At 34.2% G+C, this 13,883-nt stretch overlaps 1 long non-coding RNA gene across 4 annotated transcripts in view; it reads left to right on the top strand.

Moving 5' to 3' along the window:
• LOC144223592 (uncharacterized) overlaps positions 1-13,883 on the top strand; it is a 462,828-nt gene that overhangs the window by 311,589 nt on the left and 137,356 nt on the right. For all 4 annotated transcript variants that reach the window (XR_013332762.1, XR_013332763.1, XR_013332761.1 and 1 more), the window contains exon 6: positions 7,767-7,834. This is a non-coding gene — a long non-coding RNA (uncharacterized LOC144223592). The remainder of the gene's footprint in view (positions 1-7,766; positions 7,835-13,883) is intronic.

The raw sequence follows: 13,883 nt of genomic DNA, 5'->3' as shown, positions 1-13,883 counted from the left end.
ATCAGCTCTCAGTTTGTTCTTGGCATTTAAGAGTCTCTCATGGTTTGTCTCCCTCCTTACCCCCGACTATTTTTCCCCTTCTTCTCCCCTAAGATCCTCTGTTAAGTTCCTCCTAATCCTCCTATACGTAAAACCATATGGTAGCAGCCCTTCTCTGCCTGACTTACTTCGCTCAGCATAACACCCTCAAGTTCCATCCACGTTGCTACAAATGGCCAGATTTCATTCTTTGATATAAGATTATTCTTAACATCACACTCAAAAATGTGCCTTCCAATAGGGTTTTTAAATGTAGAAGAAGTGGTAAACTTGTGTCTGGGATACTGCTTTTATCTTAATCAATAATTCTCAAAGTGAGATCTAAAGACCAATGGCTTCACCATCACCAGAGAACTTGTTAAAAGTGCTAAGTCTCAGGCAGACTGAATGAATCAGAAACTTTAAGGGTGAGGAGCAGCAATCTATGTTCTAACAAACCCTCCAGGTGATCAGATGCCACACTAAAATATTTGAGACCCACTGACTTTTCTGTAATCTGTAGTGAGTGCCTAATGTGGAAACACTGTTAATATTGGCATACTTACAAAGTGGGCTTATAAATTCATACCAAAAATTTAAACATGCAACACTATTAGTTCTGTTTCTCTAAAAGGTTGACTTGTGCTTCTTAAAACTCTGGATAAAGCCATATAGAGACCGTTTTCTTTTTGTGTAAATGATGGAAGGACCCTTGTTCTTTAATGTGCTAGAGTGAGACAACTTGCCACTGGTAAGCCTAATGGCGTTAGAGGCCCAGACTTTATGGGTCAACTTCTTAATGAACTCCAGATATCCAGCCTTCGATGTGCAGAAAAACACATGACTAAGAAAAAAGAGCTATGCTTTTTTTAATGTAAAATTTCTAATTAAAGTTTTTTTTTTTTTATCAAAACTTCTGGTAAAAAAAAGTCTCGGGCAAAACTGAGACTTACTTCAATTATAAAATCAATTTTTCCCCTATCCAAGCAACCACATAAAGCCAGAGTCTAATGTTGACAACTGAAAAATACTATGGCCTAAAAAGTTGAGCATGCAAGCATAACTCTGTGTTTGTGTAAGCAGTAACACACGATAGCAAACACACTTAAAATGCCATAAAGGTTTCCTGTGGGTATTCTGTGCTAAATGAAGTCAGAGGCTAAATGAATCTAGTTCCCAAGAGTCCCATCTAAGTGGAAAATCTGCACTGTATCACTGTGGTTAGAAAATGGTTATTTTTAAGTTTGCCTATTGGAATTCTCCTGACTGTGTGCATGCAAATCCCATTAAAGTTCATTGACGCTGCTCATACAATCAGTGAGAGACATGCAGCCCCCTAATGTTTTCTCTAATGAACTCTGACTCAGCAGGTTGGGACTAATAATTACACAGCACAGAATCTGTATTAGATTGCTTTCCCAGTTTATGACTAGCTGGTAACTGTGCAACACAGTTTACACCTTCTGTTTGAAGATGAGGGCAGAGATAATTTTGCAGCCTGAAATTTAAACACAGAGCTAAATTCCTAGCTTATTTATGGTCAAAGAATATGAATAGATATGGACAAAAGAAAAAGAAATAGTAAGTCGATATTTAAAGTGAAATGAAATAAAACGTTTAAAATAGTAATAGTTTCCTTTTAATAACAGAAAAAAATGTGATAAAATCAAACACAGTCAAGGCTATAGGGATTCTAGGGATACCATCATATTTTCGTTCTTTTTTTTTTTTTTTCATGGATAAATATAATAGGGGGTGCCTGGGTGGCTCAGCAGGTTAAGCATCCAACTTTGGCTCAGTTTGTGAGTTCGTGAGTTCGAGCCCCGCGTCGGGCTCTGTGCTGACATCTCAGAGCCTGGAGCCTGCTTCAGATTCTGTCTCTCTCTCTCTCTCTCTCTTTCTCTCTCTCTTTCTCTCTTTCTCTCTCTCTGCCCCCCTCCCCCACTCACACTCTGTCTCTCTCAAAAATAAATAAACATTAAAAAAATAAAAAGAAACATGGCTTTCTTGTGGAGAATATTCTGACAATATTATAATGAAAACTGAAAAGTTTTGTTTTATATCTTTCATCTAGAAATTCACTATCAGTATTTTAAATAAGTAATTAAAAATTAAATGGATAAAGAAATTAAATGCATAAATATGCATTATTGTGGCAGCCAGATCACTTTCTATTCTATACTTCCAGTGAAGTGTAATAGAGAAAATTAGAAAAATGAGAAATATGATATTCAATTAATATTTCATAAACTAAATATACATAGAAAATCAGCTTTTCTATTAAGACATCTAAAATTACAAGCAACTGAAACATTTCCTTTATTTCCTATTCTATTGACAATATTGATTAAGATTAACAGCTACCTTGACTTCCAGTACAAATAAGGATTGTCTGTGTTGAAAGTTCTATAAATGAAATAATACACTCTCTTAAACCTGGCTTATTTTGCTCCACATTTTGTTTAAGAGAATCATCTATGTTTTGGGGCGCCTGGGTGGCTCAGTCAGTTAAGTATCCAACTTTGGCTCAAGTCATGATCTTGCAGTTTGTGGGTTTGAGCCCTGCATCAGACTCTGTGCTGACAGCCAGCTCAGAGCCTGGAGCCTGTTTCAGATTCTGTATCTCCCCCTCTCTCTGACCCTCCCCTGCTCTCTCTGTCTCTGTCTCTGTCTCTCTGTCTCTCTCTCAGAAATAAATAAAACATTAAACAAATTAAAAAGAAAAAGAGAATCATCTATGTTTTTGTATCTAATTGAGATTTGCCATGTTCATGGCTGTATAGTATTCCATTATATGAACAGACAACAATGTTAATGGACATACCAATAAAATAGACTGTTACAAGTATTCATGTACATTTAAAAAATAAACGTAAGTAAGTATTTATGTAGGATAAATACCTAGGTTTTGAATTCCTGGATTATAAGATATCAAATAGTTTTCCAAAGTGTTTATACAGGCTTAAACTTCAAACCAACCAACATGGTGCAAGATTTCCAGTTGTTCATAACTTGGCTAAAATTTACTATTATTATTTAAAAGCTTAATCCATGCTGGCAAGTTATGTAGTGGTAATATATTTTGGCTTTAATCTGCATTTCTTTTAAGGCTTAAATATTTAGCATCTTTCCATTTGGCTATCTTCTTTTATAAAATGCTTTTCAAGTCTTTCTTTGTTCATTTCCTTACTGAAAATGGTTTTCTGCCATTTTACCATTGTTTTGTTTTATATATTCTAAACGTGAACCTTTGTCACAAATATATACATTGCAAATATTTATCTCCTGCCTATGTCTGCCTTCTCTCTCAAAACTATCTTTTAAAGAACAGATGCTCTTAATTTTAATTTGTTTAATTCATTTATTTTTTTGCCTACCTTTTTTGTGTCAGTTTATCTTAGTTTATCAATAAATTATCCTTTGTGTTTTTCTAAAAGCTTTATTTTTATATTATGTCTTTAATTTATCTATCATATGTTAATATTTGAGTATGGCATGAAGTATTGAATTGTTCCAGTGCTGTTTACTGATAAAACTTACCTTTTCCCCACTACACTGCATTATCACCTTTGCAATAAACTAGGTGACCATATATGTATGGTCTGGACACTATCTTTCATCAATTTATCCATTCTTGTACCAATACAATACTATTATTATAGCTTTGTAATAACTATTGATCTCTATTAATGCAAACCTTCTAAATTTGGTTTTCTTCAAAATTATCTTGTAATTCTTTGCTGCTTGTGTTTCCGTATAAATTTAAAATCAGCTGTTAATCACCCCCAACTAAAACTAATTTTGGGGATTTAGGGTTCCTTATTGACATTACATTTTTGATCCATACATCAGTTGGTGGGAAACTGACATTTTTATACATTGTGTCATCTAGGAGTTTCTTTATATTTGTGATTAATTGATTTATATATTTGGGTGTTTTCACATTTGGAGCATAAATATTTACAATTGTTAGGTCTTTTTCGTGGATAGACCCCTAAATTATGATACAATGTATTTCTTGATCTCTTGTTACAGTCTTTATTTTAGAGCCTAGATTGTCTGATATAAGTATGACTACTCCAAATTTCTTTTGGCAACCATTAGCATGATAGATGTTTCTCCATCCCCTGACTTGCAATCTGAAGGTGTCTTTGGGTCTAAAATAGGTCTCTTGTAAACAGCATACAGATGGATCTTGTTTGCTTATCCATTCTGTTACCCCATGTCTTTTGATTAGAGCATTTAGTCCATTGACATTTAGAGTGAGTACTGGAAGATATGAATTTGTTGCCATTATGTTTCCTGTAAAGCTGGAGTTTCTGGTGGTGTTCTCTGTCCTTTCTAGTCTGTTGCTTTTGGTCTTTTTTTTTTTTTTCCTTCTTTTCTTCCCTCAGAGAATCCCCCTTAAAATTTCTTGCAGGGTTGGTTTAGTGGTCATGAACTCCTTTAGTTTTTGTTTGTTTGGGAAACTATCTCTCTTTCTATTTTGAATGACAGCTTTGCATGATAAAGAATTCTTGGCAGCATATTTTTACAGTTCAACATTTTGAATATATCTTGCGACTCCTTTCTGGCCTGCCAAGTTCCTGCTGCAAACCTGACCTGTCTTTCCTTGTAGGTTAAGGACCTTTTTTTATTCCCTGTGCCACTTTCATGATTCTTTCCTTGCCTGAGTATTTTGTGAATTTGACTATGATATGCCTTGTTGATGGTCGGTTTATGTTGACTCTAATGAGAGTCCACTGTGCTTCCTGGATTTAGATGTCTGTGTATTTCCCCAGGTTAGGAAAGTTTTCTGCTATGATTTGCTCAAGTAGCCCTTCTACCCCTTTTTCTCTCTTTTTATCTTCTAGGATCCCAGTGATTCTAATGTTGTTTCTTTTTAATGACTTACTGATTTCTCTAATTTGTAAATCATGCTCTTTGGACCTAGTCTCCCTCTTTTTTTTTTTTTTCTGCTTGATTATTCTTCATAACTTTGTCATCTATATCACTGATTTGCTGGTCTGCCTTATCCATCCTTGCCGCCGTGGCATCCATTTGAGATTACTGCTCAGTGATGGCAATAATTTCATCCCGACTAGCTTTTGCTTCTTTTATCTCTGCAGATAGGGATTCTAATCTGTTTTCAACCCCAGCTAATATTCTTATTATCATGATTCTAAATTCTGGTTCAGACATCTTGCTTGTATCTGTGTTGATTAAGTTCCTGGCTGTCACTTCTTCCTATTCTTTCTTTTGGGATGAATTCCTTCATTTTGTCATTTTGAAGGAAGTAAAGGAATTAAGGTGAAAAACAAATTAAAAGATTAAAAACAACACAAAAAAAATCAAATAAAGAATGCTAGATCCTAGCTAGATCCTAGCTAGATGCTAAGTGTGTTTTGGTCTGGTTGTTGAAAGGGAAAAAAGGGCTGTTAGAGAAAAAAGGGAAAGGTAAGTTAAGAAAAAAAAAAAAGAAGAAGAACACAAGGAAAATGTTTGGAAACTTGAAAAAATGAGCACAATGAAATAGAATAAAGTGAATGGATGGAAGTAAAATAGCATTTGAAAATTTACAAAAAAATTAAAAACATGGCAGAAAAAAATTAAAGAAAGTTATTTTAATAAGAATGGAAAGTAAAAATACTTTTTCCTTCTATATTCAAGAATAAGAAAAGAAAATAAATTGAATGGATAGACCAGCAAACAGATTGAAATACGATTGAAATTACATTGGTTTCCCCTAGAAATCAAACTATGAAACATTTTATAGTCTGTAAACTAAGCAGGCAGAAAGACTTGTGGTATTCCTGAAGAGAACCGCCCAGTTGGGCGGGACTTAGTGTAACTGTTCTGTTCTCCATTAGATGCTGCTACTTAGCTTGCTGGGGTGGATTGTTGTGGAGCATGTAGGTGTGTATGTGCATGCGTAGGAGGGGTGAAAATGGTGTCACCCAGCTATCCAGTCTCTGATATTGGAACTCTGTTCTCCCTGACCAGCAATCATACACTCCCTGCTAAGAGTGTATGACCAAGACATCAGGTTGCCAGGCGGCACCTCTCTCCTGAGTTTTATCTGATATGCATCTGTGTTTCCCAACCCCTCACTTCTGAGGGACTATGGCTTTGACCTGCTCAGACCTTCTGGGGGAGGGTCTCACCGAATAATAGCCAGGTGCTAGCCGCACCCAGGAATGTTCGTGGGACCGTGCTGCTGCGGATGCTCAGCGACTGTGGCTGGGTGTCAGCCCACCCCAGAAAAAGTTCATGAAATCATGTAGCAGTAGCATTTCAAGGATTATGGTAAATCACAGTACACATCTGGCACCAGGCTTCCCTCTTAATGTCCTTGTTCCAGCACCAGCGACTGTGGTTGTTCTCTGAGGTCTGCTGGGACCAGGTGGTCACACAGCATCTACCAGATGTCCTCCCAACAGGCTCTCCCTGTGTGGCCCAAGGATCCCAAGGACCTCACTCTGTGCTCCTGGGGATTTGCCTTCCCACCAGAGCACTGGCAGGTATCCAGCTGTGGAGTTTTAGATTCTGTTCTACCCTACTGTTTATAGAGTCTTAATGGAATTTAAGCCCTTTCCTTTCATCATTCTCCTTTTTTTTTTTTTTTTTTTTGATTTAGTCCCTTGCATACTCTCTCTTTTCTCTCCAGTTGCTTTCAGGCGAGGGGATGGGGTGGAGGATGCTTTCCCGTAGTCTCCCCCCATCTCTGTCCTTTCTCTGCAAGCAAAAACAGCTTCCTGCCCTCTGCAGCTTCTTACCCCGACTTCACTTCTCCATGTCACGTACCTGCTGAGTTCTATCTATGCTTCAATATGTGCAGATTGTTGTGTTAATCCTCAAATCAGTTTTCTAGGTGTTCAGGATGGTTTAGTGTTGATCTAGCTGTATTTCAAGGATGAGAGACGGAAAAAAAAACTTCCATGCTGTTCCACCATCTTGACCCCTTCTCAATGACGAAAACATTTTCAAAACTACTTCTATTTGCACATTAAAATAAAAACTTTGTAGATACGTGTTATAATAGACATTTGTGTATTTTTTGGACTGAAAGGCTTCTTTTTGTTTGTTTGTTCGGCAAATTCTTAAGCTTCAGAGCCTTGCATCTTCAAGGTAGAAGCCAGGAAACTCAGACTCTCTCGTAGCTAGGACTATATTGTCTATGCATTTTGTCATCTAATTCATGGATGTGGCATTTCCTTATATTTCTTAATTTTTCCCCTACAATATTTTGTAGTAGCATATCTTTTGTTAGGTGTAGTCCTAAGTATTTTTTATGCTATTGTAAATAGTATCCTTTTTAAAGTTTAAAAAAAATGTTGTCACTCTATTTCAACACAATTAACTTCATGTCCAACAAACTTACTACACTTATTTATCAGTTATAATACTTAGATTTTTGAATTTTAGACCTCTGTAGTTCAAAATAATGCCCTCTGAAAATAATGACAACTGCTTTCTCTTTTTCTATGTTTATGCCTCTTATTTTCTTTTCTAGTAATCACTGGATCTCCAGTAAGGTATTGAAAAATAGTGTTTATAGTAGCCATTATTGTCTTATGAAAAAAGCTTTTAATAACTCATCGTTAATATAATACCTGCTATAGATATTTTAAAAATTCTGCTTATCAAGGGCATACAATTTCCATTTATTTTAATTTGCTAAAATGGTTTATCATGATTATGTAAAGTTAACTTGCATTAATACAGAACTTTGGAGAATGCAGTATATAGTGTGACCTCTCTTTTGGTAGGTTTCCAGATGTATAAAAAGCAAGAAGAAGTAAGATGAACAACATGTATGAACTTTGACATTATAAAGGTAAGACTTTTTCTTACACTCTGTCATCAATATCTTAACACTTTAGAGAATAATTAATAGCTAAATTGTGCCAAAGTGTTGTTTTATTTATAATTTCTAATTCTTATTGGTAGAGTTTGTTTTTTTTCAAATGTGTTTTAGTCTTATCATTATTGAAACAAGAATCCTTATTGACTGTGTTTTCCACCGAATGCAATGGAAAAATTATTTCCCCTGTAAGTATGATAGATCAAAAAAAAAAAAAAAAAAAAAAAGCAAAGGAAAATGTTTCCATACAAGACATTCACTCTGACTTTTTGGAGTCATGGAAACAAAACTTTTGCATTTACAGGCAATTAAAAAACTTATTTAAATAAACCATTTTTGTGTCACAAATGTCAACTAAATTAATTATTGCCATGAGACTTAGGATTTTTTTTCTAAAGCATTTCAAAACTTAGGGTCCACCAGCTTATAAACTTGTTATATTGGTTCCTACTTGTGTACTTTATAATCTATCATTCAGTGCAAATGGCTTGAATTTCAATGAAATTCTAATTTTCTGTGAGCTTACTCTGATGATTTTCAAAATTACCCTGGCCTCATGCCAGCTAAAAAAAAATGCTTGTTAAGTGACAGACTTTCCTACTTAGCAACACTAAAAGAAAAAGAATCATTTGTTGATAGATTTTAGATCAGGATGAGACTGGTTCTTTACCTTGTCTGTATTCTTTTATATTTTCTAATATTATAGATGATGTAACAAGGTACCAGAGAGATAAACTAACCTCTGCAAGGTGAAAAAAGATGTAGTAACCTTTATTTAACTTATTGAACTGTTAGGATTGATATTTGTTTCCAAAATCCCATACTATGGTAAAGTGGGGACAACTTTTTGGCGCTAAGTTGCCATTCCTGAGAAACCTGATGTTTCAAGATAAATGACAGTGTGGATGTTTACTGTAATCCTGCTCTCAAGACATGAGCTGTAGCTATTGATTCTGTTGTGGCAAGCACATGTATATGTATGCACATATATACATAAAACTAATGAAAATCATATAGCAGAGAGGGAAAGTGGGAAAGAAGGAACTGTGGAAAGAAATGATAGAGTTGAAAGATATTGAAATCAGTTATGCTATCTAAACATCTAGGCCTTATTTCTATTCTATTTTAATTCAGTGACATAATTTAAAATGTATCTTCCTACTTTATCTTCTCTTAATTGGCTTTTACAAAATACTTCCACATCTCTGTGCTAACCAAAGAATATTCACTCTGTAACAGCCTGTCTTTGCTCATGTAGATTTAAAAGATGTACTGTCTTAACTTATTTGGAAAAAGAGAGAGAGAGAATCTTAAAATTTTAATTATTCAGGATAAAAGCAATGGGTTTTGTGGAGAAGAAGGAGATTTGATGGGCTATAAGATAATCAGCAGATCAAACAGTAATGAGTATTTGAATATTTTATTGCATATTATAATAGAACATTTCAGTCGGAATCTTTCTGTTATTTCTTCACATCAAGGAGGATCAGTGGTTGATTTAAGACTGAGTGTTTTCCAAAGCAAGGTCCACATTATGAAACAGGAGCTTGTGTTATATGACACTGATGACATTGTGTAATATGACACTGATTGCCGAAATATTCCCAAACAAGTCTCCCCAAATTATTCTTATATGTTTTTTTCCATTCTGCCCTTGCTTACCTGATTATTTGAGTTATTCTAATTGGAGCATTGATTCTATCCTCTAATGGAAGTCATTTTTATATGCTCATGGTCAAGTACCAGAAGATGAAAACATGTCAGTAGAACCAACCCTATGAAGTCTAAATTTAGAAATGTGTCACAAAGACTCTCAACTTTACTTCTGTCTCCAGATGTTTAGGCAAATATGACGGACATTTAGTATACCTGAGGTGTTACTTTTAACTAACTTTCAAAGGGTCAAAAGATAATCAAAAGTGATGACAATATATCACTTTGGTAATTTTGTGTTTTCTTAACCTCTGGACTTGGAATCTGTCTATGAGCATTACATTTTAGATCATCCAGTGTTCATTATAGCACATTAAGTAGTTTGTTTTAGAAGAAGATAATGAGGCTTGGAAAGTAGCAAAGCCAATAAACAATCCATTTAGAACATTTCTGGAAAAGCTAATCATTTACTGGTTTATGTGGATATTTGGATACTTGCTAAAATCTTCACACTTTTGAATATTTTTTAATTTCTTCACTGACTCTGACTCTAGTTTTTTTAATTGATCATTAACATTCAAGTATCTCCTGAGATGATCTTATCATTGATTTCATATAAAGTTAATAAAACGCTGACAAAGAAAAGGCTCTTTAATAAATGTGACCAAGATGCCAGTTTCTCAGTTGTTCACTGTAAGTTGTCCACTGACTATCCCTAGATCTTGTGGCCTAATAATGGAAAAATGTTTGTTGGTACACATAGGGTAGCTATACTAGGAGGCATTTAGAGTGGTAATATTGTTATGGGTATTTTAAAATCAAATAAAATGTGATTAAATTTGCCAAGAAATATTGGAAGCTGAGAGGTATTAAGTTTAAAAGTAAAATTAACAAAAAATTTGGTCATAAAAATGAAATCAGAGGGAAATATTTCCAAACCATGTGCCTAAGAAGAGTCTAATATATTAAAAAAACTCAACATAGAAAGGCAAATGACCTAATTAAAATCTGGGCAAAGGATTTGAATAGACAGTTTCCAAAGAAGATAGACAAATAGCCAATAAGCACATGAAATGCTCCACATCATTACCCATTGGGGAAAACTACAATAAAATGCTACTTTACAATCACTGGGATGATTATAATTAAAAAGCCGAATAATAACAAGTGTTGGTGAAGATGTGGATAAATTGGAACCATCAAACACTGTAGATGGGAGTGGAAAATGGTGCAGCTACTGTGGAAAACAGTTTGTAAATTCTTTGGAAAGTTAAACATGGATTTAAAATATGACACAGTAATTTCACTCCTAACTGTATACCTAAGAGAATGGAAAGTATATGTCTACACAGAAACTGGTACACAAATGTTTATAGCAGTATTATTCATAGTATCTCAAAAGTAGAAACAGCCAAAAAAATAGTCATTCATTAATAAATGGATAAGCAAAATGTGTTTTATATCCATACACTAGAATATTATTCAGACACACAATTGAATGAGATACTGTTGTAGACTATAGCATGATACTAAGCGAAAGAAACCAGCTACAGCAAGCCACATATTATACCATCTCATTTATATGAAACATGAAATATAGGCAAATCAAGAACAATAGAGAATAGATTAGACGTTTCCTGGGACTAGGAGGAGAGGCAAATGAGTACTGACTGAAAATAGGTACATAGTACTTTTCTGGGTAATAAAAATGTTTTAGAATTAGTGTTAATTGCACAGCTTGATGAGTACTTAAAAATGCTGGGTCATGTACTTACAAAGAGTGAATATTATAATAATAAAATCTCAATTAAAAATGAAATCATTAAAATTAGATGGTAAGGTGATTTGACAGGCAGCCCAAATACTTGAAGTTAGAGCCAAAACCAGTCTGCGTTATTTAAGAAATAATTAAAATGCCTGAATAAAATTTCCATGTAAACATCAAATCTAACTTAGTAAGTACCATGGCTGAAGCAGTAATGGTAAGCAAACCTTATAATTCAGAAGACCTATCACATATTTCCTTTAAATAGGAAGTAAACCTACAGTTCCCCTTCAGCTTGGCAGGAATTGCCAATTAACTAAAATAAAATTGGCTCTAGCAATAGACTCTATCGTTCTCTTATATTAAATGTTTATTATATTTTGGATCTTTGGCAAATAAATAGTAGATTTGTTTTTTCACCGATGCCAACTAAGAAGGAAATTTTTATTCTAATTTTCAAATTCACTCAAACTGAGAACATTCAGCTATGTAGTAAGAACAAATCAGATTATGGCCAATTACATTTTTCAGGCTTTCAGATGGAGTCAACCAAGATGGAAACATAAGAGTCTTCTGAATTTCTCTCCTCCCAACAACACACTCAATGTATAGCTACACCCAGAACAATTTGATCTCAAAGAAATAGAAAAACTAACTGAGCAACTCTTACACATAGCAAAAATGAGAAAGTAAACATATGAAACTAGGTAGGTAACCCTGAACCATGAAGAAATAGAAAATCTGAACAGAATTATTAGGAAGATAAATCAGTAATCAAAAACCTTGCAACAAACAAAAATCCAGGATTAGATGGATTCATTGGTAAGTTATATCGGACATTCAAATAATTAATAAAGCTCTTTCTCCAGTGTTTCCACAAAACAAAAGAGGAGTGAAGAAAAACTTCCAAACTCATTTTATGAATCCAACATTACCTTGATATCAAAACCAGACAAGGACATTACCAGAAAAAGCAAATTGCAGGCCAATATCCCTATTAACACAGAAACAAAATTTCTCAACTTTATATTAGCAAACCAAATTCAACAATATGTTAAAAAGATCATACACCACACTTAAGTCAGATTTATGCCAGGGATGCAAGACAGTTCCATAAATCAACCAATGTGATATACAACATTAGCAAAATGAAGGATACAAATTAGCTCATACAATTAGCTCAATAGAGGTAGAAAACATATTTGACAAAATTCAGCACCTACTCATGATTGAAAAAAAAAAAAAACTTTAAACAGATGGAGTATAGAGAGAATGTACCTCAATATAAAAAAAAGACCATACATGATAAGCCTACAGCTAACATCATACTCAACAGTGAAAATTTAAAAGCTTTTTCTCTAAGTTCAAGAACAAGACAAGGATGCCTACTCTTGCCACGTTTATTCTAGGGCAGAGCAATTAGAAAACAAAAAGTAAAAAAAAAGGGAGGAGATCCAAATCATAAAGAATTATTAAAATTGTCCCTGTTTGTAGATGACTTGATATTGTATATAGAAAATCTAAACACTCTACCAACAACAACAAAAAAAAAATCATTAAAACTAATAAACGAATTCACAAAGTTTCAGGAGACAAAAATCCATATACAAAAGTCAGTTGAATTTCTATACACTAGCAAACTATTACAGAAGTTAAGAAAAAATTCCATTTACCATTTATAATTTCAACAAAATGAGTAAAATACTTAAAAATAATTTAACCAGGGAGCGAAAGATCTGTACATTGTAAACTATAAAAGAATGATGAAAGAAATTAAAGAAGGCATAAATATACAGAAAGATATTCTGTGGTCATGGATTGGAATAATTATATTATTAAAATGCCCATATAACCCAAAGAAATATACTGATTCGATGTAATTTCTATCAAAAGTCCAATGGCATTTTTAACAGAAATAGAAAAAAATCCTAAAATTTATGCAGAAATGCAAAATCCCCAAATAGGTAAAGCAGTCTTGAGCAAGAGAACAAAGCAGGAGGTAGCACATTCCTCGATTACAAACTATATTACAAAGGTATAGTAATTAAAATAGCATAGTGGGACGGCTGGGTGGTTCAGTTGGTTAAGCATCTGACTCTTGATTTCAGCTGAAGTTATGATCTCACAGTACATGAAGTTGAGCCCTTCATTGGCTCTGCGCTAACAGTGCGGAGCCTGCTAGGGAGTCTCTCTCTTCCTCCTCTCTCTCTGCCCCTTCTCTGCTCTCTCTCTCTCTCTCTCAAAATAAATAAATAAATAACCCTTAAAAATAAATAAAATAGTAGAGTATTAGCATAAAACCAGACACAGAGGTCAGTGGACAGCCACATGCAAAACAATGAAGTTGTATCCTTCTTGTGCACAATGTACAAAAATCAACTTAAAATGGATTAAAGACTTGAACATAAGAGCTGAAACTGCAAAACCTTTAGAATAAACATTACAGGGTAAGCTCCTTGACGTTGGTCTCGATGGTGATTTTTTGGATTTGACATAGCTACAAAGCAACAAGGGGGGAAATGAGCAAATGGGGCTACATCAAACTCCTGCACAGCAAAGAAAATCATTAAAAAAAAAAAAAAAAAAAAAAAAACACACTAGGGG

The sequence above is a fragment of the Crocuta crocuta genome, unplaced genomic scaffold, assembly GCF_008692635.1.
Source record: "Crocuta crocuta isolate KB4526 unplaced genomic scaffold, BGI_CrCroc_1.0 scaffold70, whole genome shotgun sequence".
NCBI classification, from domain to species: Eukaryota; Metazoa; Chordata; class Mammalia; order Carnivora; family Hyaenidae; genus Crocuta; species Crocuta crocuta.
The sequence above is the reverse complement of the archived record's forward strand: the minus strand, read 5'-3'. Positions and strand labels throughout refer to the sequence as shown.